This window comes from Maniola jurtina, chromosome 14, assembly GCF_905333055.1.
Source record: "Maniola jurtina chromosome 14, ilManJurt1.1, whole genome shotgun sequence".
Lineage (NCBI taxonomy): Eukaryota > Metazoa > Arthropoda > Insecta > Lepidoptera > Nymphalidae > Maniola > Maniola jurtina.
In genome coordinates this window covers 4,206,521-4,233,984 of record NC_060042.1, presented here as the reverse complement: position 1 = coordinate 4,233,984, position 27,464 = coordinate 4,206,521, and the positions used below count along the sequence as shown (strand labels likewise).

At 35.8% G+C, this 27,464-nt stretch overlaps 1 long non-coding RNA gene across 1 annotated transcript; it reads left to right on the top strand.

The window, feature by feature from the left end:
• Window positions 1-19,605: 19,605 nt before the first annotated feature.
• Window positions 19,606-21,936, top strand: LOC123871769. Its single transcript, XR_006797344.1, has 2 exons — window positions 19,606-19,759; window positions 20,375-21,936. It is a non-coding gene; the product is annotated as an uncharacterized LOC123871769 (long non-coding RNA).
• Window positions 21,937-27,464: the final 5,528 nt, after the last annotated feature.

Genomic DNA, 27,464 nt, shown 5'->3' with positions numbered 1-27,464 from the left:
CGATTTATTGAGATCGCTTTTCTATGGTCTAGGTATAAGCATTCGATTGACTTTTTTTACCACTTTGAATCTTCTTATATAGCTATTTTGGTTAGGTTGTTTGGAGTAAGTTAAACTTGGAAAAAAGTCTGCCATTAAGAGGGGTCTCTCCGTCACTCGCTCCATACAAACGTAGTTCTTCTCTCATTGGAATACTAACCAATCATACTCAATGGAATTTTGTAGAAACGTTCCGGGAACTAATATCTATGCCTGTGGTTTTCCAGATTTCCGTTAAAATATTCGGTTTCAAAGTTACACGGTCTTAAAAATTCCCATACAAATCTTTGAGCCTCTGTAATTTTAAAACTACATATATTTTTTGAAAAATCTAAAACACCACAGGCACAGATATTAGTTTCTAGAATATGTCTGCAAAATTTCATGGACTATGGTTGCTTAATATTCAAATGAAATTGGGACTACGATTTTATGGAGTAAGTGACGGAGAGAGCCCTGTTAAAGCATTTTTTTGTTAGTAGGTACCCAGAGTACTCTACTCTCAATCAAAAATAAATGTACAGTTCGATGTAGAATAATAATTATGTATTACGTCGTTATAACTATAATATAATATGACCAGGTCAGTATGGGACCACCTAGCTCAATATGAGAAAAACGATCATTTTTAAACATTATTGGGTTGAAACCACGATGATGAAAAACCTTTAGTTACATGAAAAATACTACTAGCCAGTAACATAAATTTTTTTACAATTCGTCCCTCGCGATATTACATTCGTTCATTTTGAATTCCATATTTTTGCTTTCTTTTCAAATACAGCGGCTGTTTGAAATAGACTCGACTTTATTTAGCCGGCCATTCCCAATGGTTACATTGGGCATAACTAGACCACAGTTTAACAACCTTACAGTAGATATAGGTTATGTGCTTGGTGTAGTTTTGTTTACCGTACAATTTTTGTTTTTACAAGAAATAAATATCCCCGGAATGCTGAGTGCGATTCTGGACTGGGCACAATTCGTAAAATAATTTTGTATATCAGCTTATGTCTTATCTTGTAAGAGACTGACACCCGTATTCACAAACGTTACTGTGAGTGCGTTACTCACAGTGCGCTGGAACGCACAGTGTAGCTTCCACCAATCAAATGACTTTGTCACGTCAATTTACAATGATCTGATTGGTGGAACCTACACTATGCGTTCCAGCGCACTGTGAGACCTCATAGTAATGATTGTGAATACGGCCGTTTGACAGCGACTGTTATCTTACGAGTACCAGAAAATCTGTGCCGCTTAGCGATTTAGCATCTAAGTGCGATGCCTTGTCTTTTCTTAGTTCTTAGGACAGCACAGAGTTCAGATCAAACGTGCCGCATGACGGCGAGTGTAGTTAAAACGCAGTGAGTGGCGGCGAATAAGGTATTTGCAGGGCGGCTAGTGGCGGCTAGTAGGTACCTACATGATTATATGAACGAGATTTCGCTGTCTAGTGCGTTCATAGTTAATAGAAAAGTTAGTAAACAAATTTCAACCGTATGTCATGATAATAAAGCCGAGATGAGTTAATAAAAAAAGAAGCCGCGCCTCAACGCCACTCAACTGGGAGCACTGAAAGTTGGAGCTTAGGGATAACTTTTCGTCAAATAAATAAAAAACTCACTGAGTTCAATTAAACTGGGCGAAATCGAGAGCGAAACCTTGTTCAAGTTTAGATGTACGTAATGTACGTTTTTTTTTCAATTTTATTTATTAGTGTAGACTATAGATAATGCATGAAACTTAAATCTCCCCAAACTGCAAGTCAGTTTTTTTTTAAAGAATATTAGCCATGTTAAATGACTAATATTCCCCTTTCCTCTCCAACTAAGCGTCAGGCTTGTGCTAGGAGTAGGTACGACAATAGTGCAACGGGCGGGGTTTGAACCGTCGACCTTTCGGTTTTCAGTCCACTCCTTTACCGGTTGAGCTATTGAGGAGTTGTATAAATAAAACCAAGATGGCAGCGATAGATTTCAGGTTCGGCTGAGTTCTCTACTGTACGATTGCTATATCATGACAGAATAATCTGCTGTAACCCGGTTGCTGAAATGGAACTACAAAAACTATTGCTTTGTTTTTGTTTACTTTTGTTCCTTGTGCTTCTTTTGGCCAAAGTTACAGAATTTTTATTTTATTATCTATTCTGTTTTGTGTAATTAATAAAATTAGTATTAAAAAAAAGAGAATAGGAAAATGTTAAGCGTAAATGTGTAGAAAAAAAGAAGAATTTAAATCGATTGATTACCTTGATTGATATAAGTTAATCAAGTTAAATTTGGAATGCGTGCTACTTAACAGGGCTCTCTCCGTCACTTACTCCATACAATCGTAGTCCCAATTTTATTTGAATATTCAGCAACCAAAGTCCATTAAATTTTGCAGACATATTCTAGAAACTAATATCTGCGCATGTGGGTGTTTTAGATTTTTCAAAAAATATGTAGTTTTAAAACTACAGGGGCTCAAACATTTGTATGTTAACTTTCAAGACCGCGTAACTTTGAAAACGAATATTTTAACGGAAATCTGGAAAACCACAGGCATAGATGTTCGTTCCCGGAACGTTTCTACAAAATTTTATTGAGTATGATTGGTTAGTATTCCAATAAGAGACGAACTACGTTTGTATGGAGCGAGTGACGGAGAGACCCCTCTTAATATTTAATTGTTTTTTTCTGTATGTTGATAATAAATAAATAAATCAAGCTGCGCTGGTTTTTCAGAAAAAATAGGTAGGTAAACCTTAGCTAAACACCGTAAAATGCTAAAGTAAAGAGAGAAACTGTATGATTCAAGTGTCTCCACAGAAATTATTCCCTCGTAGTGGTTATTTATGGAGAGCAAATAAACGCTGAACGATAATGCGAGCTAATATTGAAGTGCTGACGCTTAGGAGCATAATAAATTTTCAAATGGTGTGAGATTGAAGAGTGTGAAATATGTTCAAAAAGATATTCTTTTCTTCTTTTCATTTTTTTATGTTTTTTAATTTATAGACCAGCGCTTGGTTGCATTTTTTTTCAATTGTTTGTCAATTTATTTTAATGATGATATGCAGCCTTAGAGCGCGCTTGCCTATTTGCACAAGATCCAAATTTGGATCTAATGTGCAACCCCTCTTACGGACTTCGTCTGTGTTGGTGTTAGTAGACGGGCGTGCTCTGCATTTTTGGAATGTTTTTTTTTTGTTAAAACTGACTGGAAAGCGCTCTAAGGGGGTGCCGTGCTTATGTCGGCGAGCGCCGGCACAGACGGGGTCCATACTTGTATAGTTTAACTAACTCGTTACAAAAAATAACTACAAACTTGACATTGGCTAATCTAATCTAATCTAAAGCCAGACGAGAGAGAGAAAAAAACTCTCTTACAAATAGTTCCTACTACGGCTACTTTGGATCAAGAATCGTTGAAGAATCGGGTAAAGAGCCTAGCCTACACATGTAGGTACATCTACTGTAAAATACGGAGACGAGAATGTTTACATGAAACATGGACTAAGAGCCCGTGAGGACCAGATCTTCATTATTTTATAAAAGCTGAAATTTTCGTAAGTAAAGACGTAATTAAAGTTGAATGGTGACTGGCAAGGGGCTACCACGATACTATCTAGCGATACGTGTCGTGATTTCTAATACTATTTCGAATAAAATATAAAATAATTATTGGACTTCATACTTTGACGAAAGATTTTATACGTCTTTGTTACTTATTATCTACCAAATGTACCAAAGCCATCATAATCCAAACTTCATAGTCGCTGATCGTTCTCCCCTGTGTTGGGGACAAAGTACAGAGAACTTTCAGCTTTTATAAAATAACGAAGGTCTGGCCCTCACCCGCTCCAAGTCTAACAGATTTCGGTGCCACTATTACGTTACCAATTTAATATTGGTATATAATATTTCAATATTGTATAGTAATTTGATATATTAGGTATGTAGTTCCATTAGTGGCACAACTAAATAATATTATATTCTAGCGTTCAATTAATGCCAATCCCAAGGCAATTCTACCTAATAGCAATCTCACATAATATTGAAGGATATTATTATTTCTACTAATTGTTACGGGTTCCAATGATGTTCAATGATGCTACCCAGACGTTTTAACTAATTTATTGCACACAACAATCACTTAGGCTAAATCTTATCCTAGGTTTTAGGCGCCAGGAGAGTTTTTCTATCTTATGCTGGAACTCTGCCAAAACCAGACCTCGGCTAGCTGTATTCAGGGTTTGTAAATAACAGGCTCCAAGAAGGGCATTCCCGTTAGGCTACGACAATCGAGAAATCAACATCCCACCAAAAACATTTCATGTAAAATGTTGCCAAGACTCACAAGTTCATAATGCTTTCACTGTTAAAAAGTGATGAGATCTCTAGTAGAGCCAAGCCCCTAGCTGAGCTTAGAATTGCGCTGCCCATGGGACCTATCCCAAGTCCAAAGTATATAGCTCTTAAATGCTCTTGAGTATATCACATTTATAACAATAAAGAACAAATAACTCTACTTACAAGCTCTGATTTTACAAACCCTAAATCTTGGTTAAAAAAGGACGGCTTGGCCGTTTAATGTTCGTGGTACTTTTATCTGATATGACATTTAAGCCCGGAATAGCTTGTGCGACAATCATGAAGTATAATAAAAATTAGTAATTGTCGAACAAACTATTCCTTATGACCTTAATATAATATGTTATGCCATGTAATGCTTTCACGAACATTAAACGGCCAAGCCGTACTTTTTTAATCAAGATTTAGGGTTTGTAAAATCAGAGCTTGTAAGTAGAGTTATTTGTTCTTTATTGTTATAAATGTGATGTACTCAAGAGCATTTAAGAGCTATATACTTTGGACTTGGGATAGGTCCCATGGGCAGCGCAATTCTAAGCTCAGCTAGGGGCTTGGCTCTACTAGAGATCTCATCACTTTTTAACAGTGAAAGCATTATGAACTTGTGAGTCTTGGCAACATTTTACATGAAATGTTTTTGGTGGGATTTCATTTCTTTTTGGCAGGTGCCCTAGATTTTTTTTTTGGATCTATTTTTTGTAGGTACCTACATCATTTTCATGGCCCGCTCTCTATCGTTACCTCTTTTTTTAAAAGCTTTTATTCTTGCAATGTATGTAACTATGTTTGTTTGGGTGGAATCTTGCAACTCAATTTTAAAGCAGATATATCAAATTTCAGTCTTTTAGGACTTCAGGAAACACATTTTTTAAATGTACAGACTGGGAAAAGTTTATTTTCCTGTTGTTTGAATGAAATCCCTAGCCTACATACCAAATTTCAGTCTTCTAGGACTTAGGGAAGTATTTTAGAACTTTTGACTAGAGGGGTTTTGAATGGCAATAAATCTGAAACCATAACAGGTAGACAATTGATACTTGGCACGTTTGATAAGTCTGTCAAGGACATATTATCCTGAAAATATCAGCATTCTAGCGATAGACTTTACAAATAATTTGCTTCCCCCATACGTGGGAGTGGAGGGGGAAATTTTTAAATTTCTTAATTTTCCTGTAGTTTGTATGCAATTTCTAGTGTACACACCAAATTTCAGTCTTCTAGGACTTCGGGAAGTACCCTAGAATTACAGACTAGAAGTTTTGACTGTCAATAAATCTGAAACTATAAAAGCTAGACAATTGATACTCAATGCGTTTAATAAATCTGCCCAGGACATCTTATCCTGAAAATATCAGCTTTCTAGCGACAGATTTTACAGATTTGCTTCACCCGTAAGAGGCGTAGAGGGGGGGCATTTCCAATTTCTTAATTTTCCTGTAGTTTGTAGTCAATTTCTAGTCTACATACCAAATTTCAGTCTTCTAGGACTTCGGGAAGTACCTTAGAGGTTTTGAGTAGAGGTTTTGATGATCATCAGTGAGGGACGAAATCGGCGTATTTTAGGTATCAATAAATCTGTAACCATAAAAGCTAGATATTTGATATTTAGTATATTTAGTAAATTTGCTGAGGACACCTTATACTGAAAATTTCAGCTTTCTAGCGTCATCCAGACCGAAGTTATGACGGGTCGAAAATACGGCGAAACACTTCGAGAAAAAGGTACGTAGCGCCCCGGCCGCCGTTTGGCTCGTCTTGGCGGGGGCACTGCCGTGCCCCCTGATTTTAAAAAGAACACCATAAAAGCTAAAGTTAGGCCCCCTACTATTAATAACTATGCAACTCACCCCTTCTATAATTCGATCCAGAACACATTATTTGCTAATCGCAAATTAATAAAGATTTCTATTACTTAAAATATCCGAAACTATGGCACATAACTAACACATCACATGAGCATTGCCTCCGGTCGGTACACAAAACGTCATCTCGCATTTGACAGCTGATCGGTAATATCGTAATGACCGACCGTGACCTTCAACTTCACTATTATAAAGAATCTATTACAAAATACTAATTAGAGCCTAGATGATTTCGTCAGGATTCGAACTCGGGTATTGCGGTATACATTTTATTCTCAGGAAGTATGAAATCTTCCTAATCCATTATATTCCCCCAACCTAAGAAGAAAAAAAAATATGATCCTATGAGGATATATTTTATTTTCTTTATGCATCATCACGCCATGATGCCTTTAAATCTTTGGCATGCCAAACACCAATAGATTTGCCATGAGCGTTGTTCAAGTGAAAAACGTTATCCGATATTTTCTCTACTATTATTGCTTTCTCAAATTTCGGTGCTAATTTTGCCATAAACTTTGTACCTGCTTTAGACAAAAATTTAGTTCTTTTCCAAACCACATCGCCCACTTTAAAGTTTGCTATTTGCCGTTTTGTGTTATACAACCTGATACTTTTGTCGTGTGCCGATTTTAGCTTCAGTTGTACTTCTTTGTACAACTCAGATCGAGCCTTTAAGTTTGATAAATATCCCTCTGTATCAATAAGAAGTGGTTGGTCATTAGTAAATGTTTGTATGCAATCTGATTTATTGGTAAGATTTGCTGGAAAGGATGTTTCTCGGCCAAAAAATAAAAATGATGGGGTATATTCTGTAGTTTCATGCACCGATGTCCGAATAGCATGAGCAAATTCCTGTAAATGTATGTCCCATTCATTATGCTTTTTAGAATTTATATAGGAAGCTATCATGGTACCAATAACTCTATTAACGCGCTCAGTGGGATTGCTTTGAGGGTGGTAGTTTGGGGTGTACCAAATTTGACTATCATACTTCTTAGCAAGTTCTCTAAATAAGTGTGAATCAAATTGCTTTCCGTTATCACAGATTATGGCCATAACTTTTCCAAAAAGCAGAAACTGCTTCTCTAAAATTTCACAAATTTTGTCGGCTTTACCTGATCTCAAGGGAAATAATAATGTAAACTTACTAAATAAGCAGGTTATTACTAATAGCATTGTATTACAATTTTTACTTTTAGGGAAAGGCCCCATTAAATCCAAAGATATTACCTGCCATGGGCCGGTAACTGTTCTGTGTTGGCCCATATGACCTAATGGTAATTTTTGTGAAACTTTGACTTTTGCACAAGTATCACATTTCCCTATATATTGCCTGACTTCCCGTAGCATATCCGGCCAAAAGTAAAATTGTTTAATTCGAAATAATGTTTTCCGTATGCCTAAATGACCCGCTGTGACATCATCATGACAGTATTTTAAGACATCAGCACGCAGAGATTTCGGGATAACCAATTTCCAATCATTAACTTTGTCCGGATATTGTTTTAAACAAATTTTCTTATATAGTAAACCCTCTCTAACCTGCCAGTCATGACTAATATTCTGCCCACTTTCTATTCTAGCTACCATGCTTTTATACCATTCATCTTTATGCTTATCCAAAACCTGTATGTTACTTCGATCTGAATCTATAAGTGCATTAATTGACCTAGATAAGGCATCTGGCACTACATTGCTCCTGCCCGGTCTGTGAATTATATCGAAACTAAATTGCTGTAGCTTCATAGCCCATCGCCCTAATCTACCATGCGGATCCTTCATCTTATGTAACGTTTTAAGTGCACTGTGATCGGTAACTACGGTGAAGTGTGTGCCATCTATATACGGTCTAAATTTCTCTATAGCGTAGAGGATGCTTAAAAGTTCCCGTTCCGAAGTTGAGTACAATTGTTCGCGATTATTTAATTTTCTACTTAAATAAGATATAGGTTGATCGACATTATTAATTTTCTGACATAACACGGCGCCTATTCCCTTACTTGAGGCATCACACTGTATTATGAAGGGTTTGGTGAAATCTGGACAAGAAATGACCGGTGCTGAAGTAAGTAATGTTTTCAGATTTAAAAATGCCTTGTCCGCTTCTTCAGTCCAGACAAACTTTTTAGTCCTTTTACCTTTTGTCAAATCATGAAGTGGGGCCGCTATTAGAGAGAAATTTCTAACAAACCTTCGGTACCAACTAGCAATTCCAATAAATCTCTTCAATTCGGTGATGTTTTTGGGTCTTGGGAAGTTCATGATTGCCGAAACTTTATCAGGATCTGTACGCAGTCCGTCTTTGTCTACTATGTAGCCTAAAAAGCGTAAACTAGGTCGTGCAAAATTACATTTATCAATATTTATTGTAAGACCAGCCTCCTTAAGGATGTTCGTTACACGCTTTAAAATTTCTAAGTGTTCATCAAAGCTTTCCGAGCAAATAACAATGTCATCTAGGTAAGTCCAAACTTTACCTTCTAGAGCATGAAATAAAATATCCATTAATCTCTGTTGAGATTGTGATGCGTTTACTAAGCCAAAAGGCATAACTTTAAAATGAAAAAGACCCCTGCCCGGTATAGCAAATGCTGTTTTTTCTTTACTAGAATCCTCGAGTTCAATTTGCCAAAAGGCTGATTTTAAGTCAATTGTACTTAGAAATTTCGCATTTCTCAAATTATCTACAATGCAGGAGACTCTTGGTAGCGGATAAGTATCTCTTTTCGTAATTTTATTGAGCTGTCTGCTATCTAGGCAAAGCCTATTAGTACCATTAGCTTTTTTTACTACAACGATAGGAGAGCACCAGGGACTATGGGAAGGTTCAACTACGTCTTTTTCTAACATCTCATCCAATTCGCGTTCAATTTCTTTCCTAATGGCTGGAGAAAAGTTATACTGTTTTTGATATATTGGTTTACTGTCCCCTGTATCTATAGAATGCTTGAGGATTTTAGTTCTACCTAAACCTACACCTACGCATTTCCTTATTTCATCTATAATGTCTAAAAGTTTTTGTTGTTGGACTTCGTCTAATTCTTCTTTGCTTACTAGAGCTGCCGTTTTGTCTTCAATGGAACTAACTACTGGTATTCCTTCTGATGCTTCTACTTTAAACCTAAATGAGATTTCAAATATGTCAAAAAAGTCTTTACCCAAGATCAATTGTTGAGACAAATCAGGCATGAGCAGCATGGAGACATAGTGAAACTGATTATTGAACACTACTGGCACATCAAAACCTTCATTTATACAATGACTAGCACCATCTGCCGTAGCGATACGCATAGATTTTATTTTATGTGACTTCACCCCAAGCCGTTTCAAAGTATCCCCAAATTCTCTATTCACTACTGTACAAGTAGCCCCAGAATCTAATAACCCATTGCAAATATAATTAAGAATATTTAGCCGTATATATGGCCTGTTATCATTTTCCTTTTTTAATGTCAACTGGGATACTGATTTCTTAGACATGAAGGTGTGAATAAAATCTAACCAGTCCTGCCACTCTTCATTATCACCTTTAGCGGAAAGGTTCAGTTGGCAGGTTTCCGACCTTCCCCACTGGCGTTTCCCTTACATGTGCAATCTTTTAAGGTTATACCAAAACGGCCGCAGCGGTAGCAAAATAACCTTTGTTTCGGTACAGAACATGACCGGAATAAATGACCAGTCTCACGACAATTCCAGCATCTCATATTACTGCTAGGTTTATTATCTGTACTTTTTATGAGACTTACCTCTTTTTTGTCTATGACCGTTTCTGTACTTGACTTGTAAGCTAAGTCTGGTTCTAATGCGTTAACTACCGATTTCGGTTCCTGAAATTTGTCACAATTGATCTTGGTTCTTTCGATAATCCGCATGACATTTACCAGATCGGAAATTGAGGTAAAAGTATCCCGACATACCGCCCTTTGATAATACGGCTGCAGATTTTTAACTATAATCATTAATTTCTCAGTTTCCGAAATTTTATTAGGAAGTCTATTGAACATATTCTGCATTACCGCAATGAATATCAGTACTGGCTCATTCTTTCCTTGAGTTCTCGCTTTTGCCTCAGTTAGTAATTCTTCCTGATAGTAGGGCGACTGGAAAGTACGCTTTAATAACAAAACTAATTCGTTCCAGTCCCTCACAAATTCTCTATTCGCACGAAACCATATTAACGCGTCCCCTTTAAAAAATCGATTGCATGCTGCCATAAATCATCATGTGTCGCATGCCTGGCATCCTTTAGTTCCTGTACTCTTTCAATGAAGGCGTTGACGCTAAATTTGCTGTCACCAGAAAAATGAACACCCCACTGGCTTATCGGTACTAACTTATGCTTACGCACAGGTTGAATTTCATCAACTGGAAGCATGTCTTGCATAACGTTCGAGTTAGCGCCTGCCTTTTCTTCGGAAGTCTGCTCATCTATAAGGTTTAAAATTTTCTTACTATCCTCACCTATAGAATTATGCAAGGCCTCTCTCATTTCCGGAGTTATTTCTTCCCCATCTTGCATGTCATCCTTGCCTTCTAGTTCCTCTAATAATATGGATTTTTTATCTAAGAGCGCGTTACGTCTAGCTTTCTCAATTTCATCCAAAGGTATAGCCAAGTTTAATCTATTTACTACATGAAATAAACGTGAAACTAACCGCTTATAAAGCTGCTTATCTGGCTTTTCTTGTATCTCGGATAGATAGCACGTAATAGTGCTAATCTTTTTAGAGCATGTATCTAATTCCGCACTAGGACTATTTACAGATTGCGGAGGTGATTTTAACTCGTACGACACTTCCATTGAGCTTTCAGCCTCCAACATGTTTTTTAGGATTTTTTTTAAGGCCGATACTAACCCTGGTTGAGTATATCCACGACACGCGAGTTCGAATTCGACTTCATCTTTTAACAAGTATTGAGGATCCATGGTTGGAAACAACTCAAGAACAACTTACGGTTATGGAGTAATACAATAATACGGAGTAATACTATAATTATTGCGTTGTTTGTTAACTGCTATATGGCTACACAATTTGCCAAAACGAATTGTCATATGCCTTACCTATACAACTAACATAATTATTTTACACTATTACACTAAACACTACACATTAAAAAAATATTTACAGAACATCTATGAGTAATAATCCTTAAGCCTTATAATTACTTAAGTGACACAGAATAAGATTATTTCCCCAATACTAACTATTAACTAATTATACGTGACAACCCTGCATAACATTCATGATAGTACGTCCATTTTACTTCAATATAACGTAGCTATTACAATGCAAGAACGCCGGGTAAAAATCGCAACCCGGTGTAACACTATCTTAATTATAAAATAATTCCCGTTAAGTGTATGTAATTTTGCAAGGCATGAGCGCGCCGCTGCGATGTATAATATTATTTTGAACGCGGGTACCGCCGTCCACTTAATGTTACTCGCTTAATTATGTTACAACTGGGCTAATATCAATGCAAACCCTTTAGTTTTTAACGTTGCGTTGGGCGCTATTTTGTTACGGGTTCCAATGATGTTCAATGATGCTACCCAGACGTTTTAACTAATTTATTGCACACAACAATCACTTAGGCTAAATCTTATCCTAGGTTTTAGGCGCCAGGAGAGTTTTTCTATCTTATGCTGGAACTCTGCCAAAACCAGACCTCGGCTAGCTGTATTCAGGGTTTGTAAATAACAGGCTCCAAGAAGGGCATTCCCGTTAGGCTACGACAATCGAGAAATCAACATTTTAAAAAGAACACCATAAAAGCTAAAGTTAGGCCCCCTACTATTAATAACTATGCAACTCACCCCTTCTATAATTCGATCCAGAACACATTATTTGCTAATCGCAAATTAATAAAGATTTCTATTACTTAAAATATCCGAAACTATGGCACATAACTAACACATCACATGAGCATTGCCTCCGGTCGGTACACAAAACGTCATCTCGCATTTGACAGCTGATCGGTAATATCGTAATGACCGACCGTGACCTTCAACTTCACTATTATAAAGAATCTATTACAAAATACTAATTAGAGCCTAGATGATTTCGTCAGGATTCGAACTCGGGTATTGCGGTATACATTTTATTCTCAGGAAGTATGAAATCTTCCTAATCCATTATATAATAATAAATCGTTATTCAGTCTGTTTATTTTCATAAAATATTAATTAATGTTTGTCTATCTATCTATTCGTTCGCGCATAGATAACTAACCTAACCCGTAGTTCATGGGCAGTAATCACTAAACAGGTGAGGTGACTCGCCTCTGCTCGTTTGCTCGCAATTTTTTATTTAAAAAATACCTAACCTAACCCATAGTTTATTGACAGTAATCACTAAACATTAGGTGACTCGCTGCTCGTTTGCTCGGTATATTTTATTTAAAAAATACCTAACCTAACCCGTAGTTTATGGGCAGTAATCACTAAACATCAGGTGACTCGCCTGCTCGTTTGCTGGCTATTTTTTATTTAAAAAAAATGCGATCAACTGCCCAAGCTGCCAATATGCTACTGTAAATGATAAACACGAGAGCAAAGCCTAGATATTGTTGATTATGTCAGCGATGTTCGCAAACGTGTTGATATTATGTTCGGGGTTTGACAATCATTGACACTTTGGTGGATAGATGACACAGGAACATCAGCTATACAATAATTACCATCGATTTTGGAGCGCCACCCCTAAATATTACAGTGTGTTACTAGAGTAAACTACTAGTGTTACATAGTTACAGGGTTTCCACATTGATAGACTTTGTTGGAAAATCATTGATGGATTAAAAAAAATAAGAACAAAAATACTTAACACCTAAACAATAAGTCAAAAAATTTGACTCATTTGGACTAAAGACATTGTCTCTTGTTCAACATTAACACTTAGGTTACACATAGGATTAACACATAAGCTACTTTTTATCCGGTAAAATCCATGGTTCCCGCGACATTTTTTACCGACTACGGCAAACCCGAAAGGAAGGGTTATAATTCTAGCAGTCTATGTATGTATGTATGTGTATATGTTTGTATCCAGATTCTGTGTGTTCCACCGTAGCAGCTAAACTACTGGGCCGATTTTTTTAAACAACAAGCTGATACCCGCGACTTCGTTCGCGTGGATGTAGGTTTTTTAAAATTCCCGTGGGAACTCTTTGATTTTCCGGGATAAAAAGTAGCCTATGTGCTAATCCAGGGTATAATCTATCTCCATTCTAAATTTCAGCCCAATCCGTCCAGTAGTTTTTGCGTGAAGGAGTAACAAACACACACACACACACACATACAAACTTTCTCCTTTATAATATTATAGTGTGATAAATATAAATATAAACAATAAACAATATATCCATGCGAACGAAATCGTGGGCATTATCTAATCTAGTATTTTATAAAGAAAAGAAAATTATAATATTATGTAGGTACTTACTGAAAACAGAGTAAAATTTTTGTTATAGTAAAATGCCTTCTAATTACTAGCACTTTTACCTATTACGCTTAATTAGTTTCTTAATTAATGAGCGAGATTTTTATGGCATTAAATGGCTTTAAAGTTTTGCAGAACTCGGTATTTTTTAAATAAAAATATACTTTCTTAATAAATATGATAATTTAATTATTACTTTGAGCTCATCAATTACTAAGTAGACGATGCCCGCGACTTCGTGGTCGTGGATTAATGATTTTAAAAATTCCGATGTCTAAAGACGACATAATAATATTATTATTATGAAATACGTATTCGTACGATTCTATAAAAGAAATTGAAGGCGCAATGGACGCATTCAAATATAGGTTTCATTGGAATTTCCATTCATTTCCATCAAATTTTCCAGATAAATTTTACATACCTTTTTCTACTTTAAAAGTATGAATTTATATAGACTCTTTAGTTTTCAAATGGAGTAAGTACATTTGAAAACAAGACGTGTCAAATGAGCTAGTACTGTACAAAACTGTTTGATTTTCTAGATATTGCCACAGAATACTTAGTTAGTACCTGTCATTGTATTTTGTGTTGTGGTCGATAATGCTTTTTAGAGTTCCGTTCCAAAATAGTAAAAATTTAACCCTCATGGTGCGCGACTTTAGTTAAATTTGGAACTATACCAAATGGGTTATCATATGAAAAGACTTAACCTGTACATTCTAAAAAAGTTTTTTTTTTGTGCGTAATAGTTTTGATTCATCAAAATTCATTCAAAATGTCGAAAAAAATAACCGCTCTATATCAGTCGACCTAGTAGCATAGCTAGTAGCTACTGTAGGTAGCTTGTTTTGCGACTCGTCGAGCAATGACCTCTTTAATTCAATATTAATTGACTAAAGTAAATTGGAGTTTCTGTTTTTCTTGTTCTATTTTCGAATATTTTTGAACAATAACAGGCTTACTTCATTTGTCTCTTCAAAAAGTAAACGAACTGACTCCGAGAGTGGATATTTGCATAAATAGCTTTTGATGTTGTCGTAAAAGCAAGGCAATGTTCGAGAATTGCGTAAAAGGCAAGATTTTAATTCATATTCCATTATAAATTCCAAACTTGGAACAGTATTGAATTAATAATGATTGAATACGACATTATGTTTGTCAATTCTTAAATGCAATAATACTAACATGAAAAACAATTTAAAAAACTGGTGTAGTCGCTTAATACTAACACTTTTTTTTATTTATTTATTTTATCAACATAAAACTTATAACTATTTAGTCAGGGCTAGAGAAGAGTCTTATGACAAAAATAAAAAGTAGGGGAAAAACTACCGGAAAGTTAAATTCGCACACTTCCTCGACACTAAAAAATGCACATAATGCATAAGGGCGCTGACACACGGGACAGCGGCCGACGATATATACGGCACATTTGACGCCCGCGACCGGCGCGCAATAAAATATTAAACGTGATTTATGTTGCTTAGGCGCACAAAGAAACAATAGTAGCTCTTTGTCTTACTACATTTTATTGATCTTAAGTCTGATAAAGTTTAGGTACTAGTTTTTTAAAATTAGTCTTGACTCTCAGCTCTGGCTGCTTTCTGGCTGATTCTGGCATTTTTTAATCTTGCACTAAGTATATGATATAAATCTTTGCGCCCATGACGTAACTTAAAAACTACTTTTTTTATAGAAATCTAAAAACCTCAGAAACAAATGTTAATTTCTAGAACGTGTATGTACACAATTTCATTGAGTTTCATTGTTTAATATTCAAATGAGAACCAAATTAGAGTTACATGGAAAGTACTGCGTGCGCCATAATTAGGAAATGATAGGATAATAGCAAACCCTGTCCACATCCCACGAAACCCTCAGCTACATTTTCCTCATTTCAACACTACTATTCGATTTCTCCAAGTAATCAAATAAAATAAAACTACTACCGGTTACACGACCAAACAGTCGTAAAAACACCGATAAAACGGCTTACGTAAAAAAATATACGCGTGCAAAAAATATAGAGAAATGAAGAGAATAATATTCTCCCGCGTTGTGAAAATCTCTGTTTTTATTTTGACGGTAGTGTCTTTTTTCACGTTAAGAGGGGTCTCTCCGTCACTCGCTCCATACAAACGTAGTTCCAATTTCATTTGAAAATTAAGCAACCAAAGTCCGTGATATTTTGCAGGCATATTCTAGAAACTAATATCTATGCCTGTGGTTATCAAAGTTACGCGGTCTTAAAAATTCACATACAAATCTTTGAGCCCCTGTAATTTTGCCCCTGCATATTTTTTGAAAAATCTAAAACACCACAGGCACAGATATTATTTTCTAGAATATGTCTGCAAAATTTCATGGACTTTGGTAGCTTAATATTCAAATGAAATTGGAACTACGATTGTATGGAGTAAGTGATAGAGAGAGCCCTGTTAAATGTTTTACCGCAGCTTGACGTTGGCCGCAGTTGGTGAAAACGGACATTTTGAAATGTATTCCCGCTACAACGCAAGGCTTGCACAAAAAAAGAACTCTACTTTTTATTATTTTCGATATAACAAAAACCCGACGTTTCATTGTCAATCTGTGACTCCCAATTTTGTGCGAATGTTACAAGTACCGGTTTCAAATACCAATAGCTCCACTTATTGTTGCATGAGTGCATTTTGCACTATTCCTTTACAATGCTGCCAGTTACTTCAATATTTTAACGTTTTGTTCTATTCTCTACTGTGAATTAGCTGGCTTTTGGCTATGGTAACCCTTCTAGCAAAGCTCACTGGAGTTACCTACTGTACGCCTGTTTTTTTTCGATTGTACTCAAAAGAACTACTGGGAACGCAACATAGAAGTCATGTAAGCAAATAAGGCATTGTTTTTAAGTCTATTTGAAAGATAAACCCGACGTTAAAGTGTTGGAAAACCATTAACCTTAATAACCATAATAACAGTGGTCCACGATAGTAATAGAGACATCCAGTTAGTGCTATAAATAATTAGCCACGACCTACTTTTATAAAAGCAACTTCAAATACTGGTAAAATAATATTGCTTTATTTCAGCCCAAGTACGGGCTTGACAGTAAAGGCAATAGAAAAGTTGGCGATGGAGTCATGAGGCAATCGTTCACTGAAGAGGTACTTCGAAAAATACAAAACCCCTTTCGTTGTTGCTGGACCAATTGTAGTACCTAGTATTTATATAATTTTACTAGCTGACCTAGTAATACTGAAGACTGAATGATGCCTGCAACTTTTTAAAAAATTCCGAGGAAATCCTTTGATTTTCCGGCATAAAAAGCTTATCCTTTCCTGTTCTACCTATCCGTTTCTGAGATGCAAGCCGTTTCTGTACCAAATAGATGATGCTCGATAATTTTCAGTTTTTTACTTTCAGAATTACTTATACGCGTTTTATGCAATAATGATAACATTGACAAGTGTAAATTAAAAATTTATAACACCCCCGACAAGTGAAGGTTACAGTAACTAGAAGACCTGATAACTTTCAAACGGCTGAATCGATTTTCTTGAAATATAGCTAAGAACACTCTCGATCAAGCCACCTTTCAAACAAAAAAACCTAAATTAAAATCGGTTCATTAGTTTAGGAGCACGGTGCCACAGACAGATACACAGATACACACGTCCAACTTATAACACCCCTCTTTTTGGATCGGGGGTTAAAAAACAAACGTGGTTGGACTATAGCCTTTTCATTCTCAGAAGGGTTCGGCCGTGCTAATTAGTGGTGGGTTGAGATACTCTAGTTCTACTTGAGGTGTTAGAGCTGCAAGAGCCGCCAGAGTGAAGAGCAAGTATATTTTGGGCCGATTTCATAACCTTCAAAATAAACTTTAACTGAAGAATAAACACGTTTTGACAGTTTTTGTAGAATAAGCAAGCCTAACTATGAATATATGAGGCGTACATGTTAAATTACGTTCATACTTGTACCCAGGGAAACTCAAAGGTAATTTGTTAGTGGTACGTAAAAGTAGTACAAGTTATACTTGAGCTAAAACTTGTTGTAATTAATTCTGAAAACTTACGTCGTAAATCGGGAACTATTCTCACCTAACACTTGCAACTCTGTTTTCAGTTACCCGGAAGCAAAAGAAAATTAATTTACCTACATTTTTTTGCATAAAGTTAAAGATGAAAAAGTGGTAGAGAGCAAGGCGAATGTGTTGGAGTATGCCAGTTTATGAAATTCACAGCCTTTTACATTTTTTTGCGGCGTTGTACTGGAAAATTATATAATTGCAGTACGGTATTCTGGTATGGTAAGTGGCTAGAGTTGGCTGGACCCTTCCAATAGACAGAACTGCAAACTCGACAGCTCAACGATTGAGGAGCGGACTGAATCCTAAAAGGTCGGCGGTTCAAACCCCACCCGTTGCACTATTGTCGTACCCACTCCTGGCACAAACTTTACGCTTATTGAAGGGAAAGGGGAGTATTAGTCATGACTAGCATTGCTAATATTCTTTATTGAAGTTGATATTAACTTCTTTTCAAAACACACTTTTTAGAGTTTCGTTTCTCCAGAAAAATAATGAACACTTATAGGGTCACTTCGTTGTCTGCCTGTCTATCGTGTCTGTCAAGACAAAATCAAATCCTATAGGGTACTTCCCATTAACCTAGAATCATGGGCAGGTAGCAATGTCTTGTAGCACAAGTAAAGGGAAAACCCTTAAATTTTGGGTAAATTAAATAGTGTTATCTCTTGTACGATGGTACGGAACCCCTTGTGTGCGTGTCCGGCTCGCACTTGACTGGTTTTTTTCTCCACTCCGTAGGTATGCATTGGACCTTACATAGAACATTCCTATCTCAAAATAATTACAATTTGGCATTACTGACCACTCCCAAAATAAAACCACGTAAAAGCCATTAGTTCGCCAGCTTGTTTACCACCTCTGTTTACAACCTCAACACTGTCACGACCCGCATGCCGTGTTGTATCGACAACCAAATTGATGGAGTTCAAACGATTCTGACGTACTTCTACTATGTTTGATTTAGAGAGCATGCTCTCTAAATCAATCAAGTCTCCATTGCAAGAATCAGCTTTAGGAACATTTACAAAAATATGAAATCTTAACAAAGTAATCCATTACATTCCTTACTTATTTGTACGGAATTTGCATGCAGTGTTTACTTTTAAATGATTTAACATAGTTGAGCATGATAGAAAAACCAATGCATTTATTATAGTTATTAAGTTTATGTTAAATCGCTAGTAAACCTTTAAATAAAAATAAAATAAAAATAAAAATTACTTATTATGTAAATGCGAATGTTACAACGTAGATATCTGCTACAATAGTTACATTTCCACGCCTCAACAAAGGTAGACATTTGTCTCGAAAATTCAAAAGATTCGCACGGGACTTTTGAAAAATATATCTATGCGGATGATGTCATAGGCATTCAGATTTAATTTTTTTTTTAAATACTACTTTCTATCAAAGTTCATGATCAAAAATCATCATCATACCATCTGTGGGCATCTATTGTTGATAAGGAATTCCCTAATTAGCGCCACCATACTAGGATCTCAGCTTTTCCCATCCAGCCACTTGCCATCTTCTCTATGGGGACAGTCACCACAGCCACTTAAGACGCTTGTAGAAATATGTTGATTACTACTTACGGTACCCGTTTGCCTAAGGGGAGACCATTTCGGAAGTCAACTGAAGCGGATGAGGAGTGGAGACATGTTCGGTGGACTTTCGTCTCCAGCAGCCGTCACTCCTTCAACAAGAGTGACTTGCCCATTGTCATTTGGTATGTCTCATTTCGACTCTTTTTTTCTCTACTTTTCGGTTATTTCTACGAAGTTGCAAAAATATTTCATCATACAAAGCTAATAAGAAATATTATTCAGTTTTATTATATCGATACGGAAAATTCTCGGAAAATCAATCACGAAGGAAACTTATATGAACGATTGCTTTATTTGTTTTTCCGTCTAACTTCGATAACTCTATAGCTAATCGAATCATAACGTGACGAATCGTATAAGGAAAAAAAGAAAGGTATATTATATTAATATTGGTTTCTTTACCTTTGTTTTCGGATGTTCCGAAAATGTCATACAATATCAATACGTTAACAAACAATTCGAATTCGTGAAAAAGTTGGTATCGTAACTGTGTCTTAGTGCAACTACCTTGGCTAGATTATTTAACATTGATGAGGAGCCAACAGAAGAAATAAATTCCAATAAAAATATGCATTTTAAAGTAATTGAAACAAACCAAATGTTACTGCAAATAATCTAAATCTTGCACCTCGATGCGAGAAATCAGAGCAAGTAATTTCAGCAACAACTAATATCAACTTTAAATTAACACCAGCACAGTTCAAATTATATCAAATAATCCATTTTCATTCAGGCTTTCAGAACCTTTGAAGATAGACTTCGACTTACAAGGTTGTAGTTAATCCATCAAAATATTTCGAGATAGGTAATATTAGATGGAAATATATCGAAACCAAATCATATTAATTCAAATCAAGAGCAACCAGCAACCAGAATAAATAGGATACATTATGGCAAAAAAAAATCAAGATACGCTAATAAGAAGTAATGCAGTAATAGCGTCCCAAGATGAAAATATTTAGCACTAAATACCATTCTTATGTTTCAGAAGTTGGAACAGACGATGGATATGTTAAGATACGATTAACCAAAAACAGAAACATTTCAAGTCTGAATGGTAGAATTAAACAAAGGCAAAATGAAACATTTCACTCAAGTACGAATAAAACAATTAAATGAAAGCAGAGTTTCTAAGAGTTTGAAGAAAATTTTTGAGAGATAAGCACAGTTCTTTAGTATGTGTCACTGGGATGTTCCAAGTATTAAAATAATTAATGCATGTTACAAAGACGTTGATTGCCCTGTGTTTTAGAAATTGGAAAACACGGTTAGTTATAATGAAACATTTCATTGAAGGCCTAATGGAAGAATTAAACAAAAGCGAATTTCCGAAGGATGTTCGAAACATTAGAAATAATTCATAAAATGCAGTAAATGCTTCCAAAGTGAAAGCAATACAACGAGTGAAATGTCAGACAAGATTGTTCAATCAATGCACTGCAACCAGAATAAATCGGATGCAATATTTCAATAAAATAATCAATATTTGCGCATAACTATTACTACAGCTAAACCGTCCAAAGAGACAAATATACGAGTTGCGTCTCGTACTGGTGGGAGACAAGATTATTCAATCAATACACTGCAATTAGAACAAATCGTGTACAATATTGCAGTAAAATAATCTTGATATGCTAATAATTAGTAATGCAGTAAACAGTCCAAAGATAAAAAAAAACGCATGAAGTCTTAATTAGTATAAAAAAGTGAGACAACATTATGCAATCAATACACTGCAACCAGAATAAATCGGATGCAATATTGCAACAAAATGATTATTATGCTAATAAACAACAATGCAGTAAAACCATCCAAAGAGAAAAATATGTATAGATACAACGGTTGGCATCTTACAAAGAAATAATAATGGTGGCACTGTTTCAAAAATTGGAAAACACGGTAGTTATGTTAACCAGACGCTTTAATCAGAATGAAATATTTCATTGAATTCCGAATGCGAGAATCAAACAAAGGCAGAATGAAACATTTTCATTGAAATCCGACTAGGAGAATTAAACAAAAGCAGAATCCCCGAGGGAAAGAACGAATGCTTGAAAGAGAGAGAAGCAAATATTTATAGTCTGTGTCGCTGGAATGTGCCAAACATTAAAAAATATTTTTAAAAATGCAGTAAAAGCGTCCAATGTTAAAACTGTACCTACACCAAGTGGCGTCTTACAAAGAATTAATAATGGTGCTCCTCTGAATCGTAAATCGGAAAACGTGGTTAGCTAGATTAAAACATTTTATTGACATCTGAACACAAGGATTAAACAAATATTGGAAAAAAATGAACTGAAGTCCGAATGGGAGAATTAAAAGAGGTGAAAATCCCGAAGGAAAAGGGAATGCATAAGAGAGAGAGTAACTGTTTTAGAATATTCCAAACATTAAAGATAATTATTCAAAAAAAGCGTCCGAAACAATAATAACGAGTGGCGTCTTACAAAGAAATAGCAGTGATGGTTGTTTATTCCAGAAATCGGAAAACATGGTAAAACAGAGTTAATCTTTTTATTGAAGTCTGAATGGAATAAGTAGTGAACTGTTTCAGCGTGATTTAATGTTTATGAGTTTTAGATTTAATGCTTTATTTGCTTTAGTTATTTTACCACAAAAATTCAGATCAGTCATAGGTATTCGTAACTAATATCAGTGTATTGTGCTATTTCCACTAAGAACAGAATATGAACCACGTGAATGGACTGATAATGAACAGCGCATTTGCATGATACTGTCTTGCAAGTCCAAAGCGAAAACAGTAATAACGAGTGGCATCTTACAAAGAAATAACAATGGTGGCCCTTTATTCCAGAAATAGGGAAACATGGTAAACCAGAGTGAAACATTTTATTGAAACCCGAATGGAATAATGGACTAGGTATTTCGTGCGTTTAGATTTAATGCTTTATTTGCTTTAGTAATTAAACCACAAATATTCAGGTAATATATGTTCGTATCTAATATCAGTGTTTTGTGCTAATTCCACTAAGTACAGATGAATTTAGCGCTCGCTATAATATGAGCCACTGGAATGGACTGATAATGAACAGTGCATTTGCATATTATCATACAAACCTATTGCCACCCATTCAATGACCATTGTCGTAAACGTAATGAATATTGTTATGAGATAATTATGTGATACGAGGATTATGATTTAAAAGTTAGATTAGAGACTGCATTCTAGCAAACACAACGTAGGACGACCTTATTTGAATTCCTTTAAATAGGTTTTTAAGAGTTTAACTATTTTGTTCCAGTAATTTAACTTTTAAAGTAACTTATTTGCAGTTGAACTACTGGGATAAGAATACCACTATTTCATCGGTTGAACTGATCAGTTCTAATATTGGACCTTTTTAACCGACTTCCAAAAAAGGAGGTTTTTTTTTTTTTTTTTTTTATGTTTCCCGATTACTCAAAGACCCCGGGACCGATTTGGAAAATTTTTTTTTTGTTTGAAAGGGTATACTGTGCAGGTGGTCCCATATAAATTTGGTGAAGATCTGATGAATATCTTCGGAGATGGAGAACAGAACTCCTCAATGGATAAGAGCAAATTGCTCGCGATCAGTGTAATAGCTTAGTAAATAGTAGGGTTTTAACTGGGCATAGCATATTATAGTACAGTGGGGCCACTAAAAATTGTGAAATAAAAAATTTTCAAAAGAAAAATAAAACCGACTTCAAAAACCAAAAACACTAAAAAGTAGAAAATAATTTTTGTTTAGCTACACATGTAATGTACCTAGGTATGAAGTCGGGCGAGCATTACTCTTGGATTTCTAATTTTGTTTTAATATGCTCGCTCGACTTCATACCTAGGTACATTACATGTGTAGCTAAACAAAAATTATTTTCTACTTTTTAGTGTTTTTGGTTTTTGAAGTCGGTTTTATTTTTCTTTTGAAAATTTTTTATAGCTAGAAATGGACCAGCCACATTAAGAAGGTGTCTGCAGATATTAAAGGGTGGGGATGACATCAGATGATCCATCTGCTTGTTTCACTTGGTTTTTATTATTTAGGTGCTTGACTGTATCAATTAGTGAGCAGAAGCTGATTTTGACCCGTAATATTGAAACACTAGCCCCCAAAGTACTATTTAGCACTAATTAGCTCTTTGGAAATTCTGCGGTCTTTTTATCAAATTATGTAATTTTATTATCATTTCAACTCATCATACTTCATCCAAATAATTTAAGTTTCGTAGCTGTGTTTATACTATGAAAGGAATTTGCAGACGGATATACATAATATAAATACACAGACATGGAGATTTTCCTAGATTTTTCTGAAAAGCTTGACGTAAAAGGACTCCAAGAGACAGAAATAAGTAATTTTTAAGATTTCATTTCATCTTAAGTAGAAAGTCAAAAGAACAAAAACGGATTTGCCTTTTAAAAAGGTCGTAATCAGAAGCTTGATTTCTTCAAGTTTCTAGCAGTTAAATTAAAGATGATTGCAGATTACGTTGCACGGACCGCCGGCACGTAGTGAATGGAGAAGTCTCTTCTTAGGGTTCCGTAGGGACCTACCTCAAAAAGTATCACTTCGTTGTCTGTCTGTCTGCCTATCTGTCTGTCTGTATGTCGCGACTGCTAAGACCCGTCAAGGGTGCCAAAACTTTCCGCCACCCGTTGACTTTGAATCACATTTGGCAGGTAGCAATGTCTTTAGCACGAGTGAAGGGAAAAATCTGGAAACCGTGAATATGACGTGGTTACATAACAAAAAAATTGAGTATTACTTTTTGTACGATGCGCAACAGTACACACCCTTCGTGTGTGAGTTCGACTCGCACTTGACCGGTTTTTAGGGTTCCGTACCTCAAAAGGAAATCATTTAAAAAAAATTAATATGTATTTCAATTTTCAAAGTAAGATTTATACCAAGTGGGGTATCATATGGAAGGGCTTTACTTGTACATTCTAAAACAGGTTTTTATTTATTTCAATCTTATATCTTTATGTCAATCTCTAGGAGTCCCTGATCAGCAAAAAACATAAAAGTTGCGTTCGGTATGTACACCTTTTGCGGCCTGTTGCTAATGTGTGATGAGCCTAAGGGTGCGATCTTGAGGGGGGAATACTCTGCAGGTGGCAGCGCTAAGCGACAATCCAATTTCGTTCAAAGTTCCCGCAAGAGTGGCAGATAATAATGACGACACTGTCTACAATTATCATAAATTGAAAATGTTATTCGTAGAGTGAGATTTCTTTGTGAAATATTTTATTACTTTGCATTCTTACTTATTCAAAAAATTCTATGATCTTTAACTTATTCTTTACTATTGAGTAAGAATACATATTTGGTTTGCGAGGATTAAGGATTTTTAAAAATCCAATGGTAGGTACGATAAAATCAATCTGGAGCAATTATTTCGCATAACACTGCTGTTTCCAGATATTGCTGGGAATCGCAAAAAATTGTTGCATGTGGTCGTGACTTCACAATTGACTGAATGGTCTGGAATTGTCAGGTATTGCTTGGGATATGTAATTGCTGCATGTGGTCGTGATGTTATAATTGACTAATTTGCCTGGAATTGTCAGGTATTGCTGAGAGTTGCAGTAAATTGCAGCATGTGGTCGTGACGTCATAATTGACTAAATTGCCTGGAATTGCGGATTTCAATTATTTCGAAACAGAATGCGTTAATTTTGATTTGATTGGTTGATTGGTAGGTTTCTAGGACATTCATTTGGTATGCGCAATGTTAAAATGAAATAAAAAAATATACTGGCAGAAAATCTAACTCCGAAAATATTTATCTACAAACTTTTGAATAGATTTCAATTATATTATTTCAACTTATTTAATTCCTAACAAGTATGCCTTCGATAATAATGTACGACTTATTTAATTTAGTTCCTAAAAAGTATGCCTACAGAAAATAAATTGAAAAGAATAAAAGCTCCCGTCAGATTACAATTTCAACTTCTGTAAATGCATTTAAGTTTTTTTCAGTCCGCTTAGCTTCAAACTATCTTCGGAGAGACGTCTCAGCTTTTAAAAGTCTTCTTACATTTAACTGTAGTCGTGGAAGGAAAAGAGACTAACCCATCGGTTTAAAGTTTGGTTCGAAGCGTTTTAGCGAGATTACTTACTGACAAAACGTTAAAGAACTGGGGATTTTAAACATAACTCTCGGGAAACTGTTGAAAATACGACCGATCGAAAGAGTTCGACTTTAGTGTGTAGTAATCTTAAATATAATATTATAAAGAGGAAACCTTTGTATTTTTGTATGTTTGTATTGAATAGGCTCAAAAACTACTGGACCGAATTCAAAATTTCTTTTACCATTACTTAGAGGGATTCTTCCGAATCCATATAGGCTATATTTTATCCCGGAAAATAGATAGGATTTTTCGTGGTAGTGAAAATTGTGGAGTAAGGCGTCGAAAAAACTGCCGTACGTTGACGATTCTCGCGAACGCTGCCTAAATGGTTAGAGATGTATGGTTGACTTCTATAGAAAAGTTGTAGAACTCAATAATGCCTACAAAAAAGTCCGCGATAGTATAAACCAAAAATTTATATTTTAGCCATTATAACCACTTTTCCATAGAATTTTTTTTTTCAGAGAGCTTAAAAAATAAATGTCCACCCGTGCGAAGCCGGGGCGGGTCGCTATCTTAAATACTTTCTGATCGATCAATTTTTTCCTCAATACATTCATACTGAAATCACAGCGTGGTGAGCTATGGCTAAAACAGACTCATCATGATCCGGGTCTCCTTTCAGTATGAGAAGAGTTTTACCCATAGTCTACCACGCTGGCTAAGTGCGGATTAGCTGATTTCACACACCTTTGAGGGCCTTATGGAGAACCCTCAGGCATGCAGGTTTCCTCACGATGTTTTCCGTCGCCGTTGAAGCAAGTGATATTTAATTACAACAGACTATCATAATACTAAATGCGATTGGATTAACTAATAACGATTAATTCACTCACTAACCCAAGTAATCTTGAAATGACATATCGCAAAAACTTTTAGAAACTAGGATAGGTTAAATTTTTCTGCCATAATGTAAAAGAAAACCAGCCAGCCAATTATTAAGTTGGTACGACATATACCGACTTCTAGCTACATGATGTGAATAAGCGACTAAGTTTAAATGAAAAAGCCCGAAGCGATTGCATACTCAAGCCGTATCAACGTACTTCAGCGCACTTGGCTGACATCGGTAATGAAGTTTGCACAACCGAACGCATTCAATGTTTGCCGGCGCATCGAGTCGCAATTTATTGCTCGCTAATACCACGGGCCTTTCATTATGGCTAGAAATCTGTTGGCTCAGATATTCATGAAGCGAATGAAGGATACCCGTAGGTAGTAGGTACGTACAATGCTACCACTTTTAAAAGTCGTAACGGCAAAATTCGTTTGCGCAGAAAAGCGCAACCTAATGCCAATTAAAACCGAATGCACACCAATGAAATACAGACCTCATTGCTTGAGGTTTAGATTTCAAACACAAGAACGACAGAGAATTGTGCTATCTCACTCATAATTCGCAGTAAAATATAGCACGTAGACAACAACCAATAGCAGACAGACACGCACTGTAATAAGAGATAGAATAGGGGAGGATAGGAGAGGCTGAGATATTTTCGGGCCATTCAAAAATAAGATTTCTGCGGAGGAACATCGGTGTAACTTATAAAAGTAGCAGTACTGTACCAATTTCTACTTACATGATGTTAATAAGTTTAAATGAAAAAGCCCGAAGCGATTGCATACTCAAGTCGTATTAACGTACTTCAGCCCACTTGACTTGGCTGACATCGGTAATGAAGTTTGCATAACCGAACGCATTCGATGTTTGCCGGCACATCGATTCGCGAATTATTGCTCGCTAATATGCCGCAAATGTACGTTTGCACGAGCAAAGCTTTCACGGCCCTTTCATTACGGCTTGCTAATTGCTGTTAGCTCCGATATTCATGAAGCAAATGAAAGATATCTTAGTATTATCGTTGGCCTATCGACGAAAAAGGTTGGTTATAATTATTGTGGCGTCATGAATTTTGGACGCTCTTTATGATGAGGAGCTTTTGTTGAACCA